A 2,811-nucleotide genomic window follows, 5' to 3' on the forward strand; every position below is an offset into this window, starting at 1 on the left:
TACTGCGGCCATGCAGAGTGGATGGAGCACACACGTACAGCGCCAGTCCGACAACGCTGACATCCCCTGCTCTGCAGTCACACCGGTTTTATAATCCCAGAGGGATTTTTCCTCTATGATTCCCCCCCAAATTGTTCACCACGACCACTCTCCTCCTGTGCAAAGCCCCCAGCGCCCGACCCTTACCCACCATCCTCACACCACATCACGCTGCCCCGCTCTCTTCTTGCCCCCGCGGCTCCCGTTGGCACCCTCACCCCTCCATCCCCCGGAGAGCGCTGCCCAAGTGCTCCGGCCCCCCTCGATCCCCGCATCTCCTCCCCTCCACCTGCGGCACGACGTCTTCCCTGCAGCCAGACCCCCCTCTCTGTCTCCGTCCCACGCACGCCCGCGGCCCTGCGCCGCGCTGGCAATGATTTACACCAGGATCTCCGAACCATTAAACTCCGCCGGCGCGATCGCCAAACCAGCGTGCAGGAAGCCAAGGGACACTTTGTGACTTCTCTTGGGACATTCCCCACTGTTAATTCGGCACGGGAGGCGCTCGGGATAAGCCCTATCTCCAGCAACGCTAACACGTCTAGATGCGCCCTTTTGGCGCGGGCATCCAGGTGGGGCGGCAGCAGATAGCATCTTCCCCTCCGTCGCAGACAAGAGCGGTCCCCACCAGGGCCACGCAGACCCCCCACCCCCGGAGTCAGCCCCAGGTGGCGCTCCACGTCCCGGTGCTCCCGGTGAAGCGCCGGCCCCGTGGCGGTGACTCACGAGGAAGCACGACACCCATCGCTGCCCCGAGCGACACCCACGCTCCTCTAACCCTCCGCAACCTTTGGATTTTCCCCTCCCATGACATCACCCTTCCCCGGCTCCCGCTCCAGCGGCGACACCTTCGTCGCGGGATCACGAGAGATGAGTCTGCAGTTTGGGGGAAGGGGTCAGACCCCCAAACGCAGTCACCGGCACGGGATGAGCTGGCTGGCGCTCGGCTCCGGGGCTTCCTCGCTGCCGAGGAGGAGTCAAAACACACCGCATGGCTCACCGCACGCTGCGACACACCACAAGAGCCGGTGTGCAACTCCAGCACCAAGTGTCAAACATGAGATTAATTACCCAGAACTTTTGGGTTTTTTTTGGGGAAAAAAGAAAATCTATTCTCCAGACATCCAAAGAGCATAGATCCTGCTGCACGTTGGCATATATATGATGAGCGGAGCCCCCGTTCTCCCTCTTCCCGAGCTGCTCCCGGGGCTGGCGGGGCTGCAGCACCCACCCCTTCCCAAATTACAGCCGTGAGGTCCTCCAGCTCCTCTCCGCACCAATCCTCAACCCACGGGAGATCGTTTAGCTCCTACGCGGGCACCTCCAGAGAGCTTGACGCCTCCTGGAGGTGGGGTTGGATGTTCCCCAGGGGGTTCACCACCCATCCCTGGGGAGATGCTGAGAGCCGGGGGGTACCGCCGAGCCAGGCTGGGCTTCACCCCTCTGCCCCCGCTCCGGGGGACAGCCAGCCCCACATTAACCCCTCCGCAGCAGCGCCGGCACGCAAGGCGCTTACCTTCATCTTCATACCTACACCCAGACAACCTTCTCATTAACCGCTTTCCCGGCTAATTGGTGACCGCGGCACATCCTCCCCAAGCTCATTCCTTACAGTGGTGGGATCCTTGAGCGGAGCCCTCCTTACACTCAACCCACCGGCAACACAAAAATCCATGTAGAGTCAGAAAACCAACAATATCAGGACTCTACCAATATTTTGTCTTGGTTTTGGGGTTTTTTTAACCCTTTTCCCTGCCCACGGTACACCTGCCCCAGCAGCAGCCACGTTTCTGGCCAGACACAGCCCAGGGGGACACGGGGAATCCCCCTGCCCCGGCGGGGAAAAGCGGCGAGAGAAACACGCGGAGACACCCAGCTGAGCTGGGAAAAGCAGCTCCGCTGCCCGTTTGGCCGATTCCCGCTCATTTCCACAAATAGCCGGCTCATTTTAGAGCATCTCCCCGGGGAACCGAGCGACCCCGAGGGACAACCCCGCACAGACTCAGGGCTTTCCCACATTCTGCTGCTTTACCCTTCCTGCCAAGCGCGCAGAGGAATGCGCCCGCATTCATCACTCTTGGCATTCCCTGCAGATATTTTAAGCTATTTCACCCTCTTTTTTTTTTTTTTCCCTCCTGAAATTTTTAATTTTTTACCAACTCCTCCTCAACTGCACTCTTGCGGGCAGCACTGGGTGAGCGGCAGCGTTTTCTGGATGCTCTCCCCCCTTCTCCCGGTCCGGCGCCAGCCCACCCCGGAGGGGAGCCCGGGGCTCCGGCGTCACAGCTTCCTGCAAAAACAAAGGCGTCACGGGAAAGCAAAGGCTGCCCGGCCCACTCCCGGGCTCAGGGTGCCGCAATCCGCCCGGTCGGCCACCGCAGCCACGCTGACGGCTGCAGAATGACATCCACGGGGCTCGAACGCCCCCGTTTTGCACAACACAGCACCCGGCCCTTCTCCAGTTGAAGGCACGTGCCACCACCACCACATCCTTCATCGCTCCAGACACCGATGGAGTCGCCACCGGTTTAAGAACTGGCACAGATTGCACAAGCCACAGTAGCCTTTCTCCCCCGAGCCTTAATTGTCCCCGTGCAGCACGGGGCCGTTAGCCCAAACTTTGCCATCGAGGTACGGGAAACTGCCCTCCGGACTCCTCCTCTCCCCGTAATTCCCTTACGGCCATCAGAGCAGCGCTCGCCGCGACCCAGTAACGGACTCGGACAAAGAGTCTTCTTACATTTATATTTATGGATATTTATTCCTGGGGAC

The sequence above is a fragment of the Charadrius vociferus genome, unplaced genomic scaffold (genome assembly GCF_000708025.1).
Source record: "Charadrius vociferus isolate BGI_N301 unplaced genomic scaffold, ASM70802v2 scaffold663, whole genome shotgun sequence".
Taxonomy (NCBI): domain Eukaryota; kingdom Metazoa; phylum Chordata; class Aves; order Charadriiformes; family Charadriidae; genus Charadrius; species Charadrius vociferus.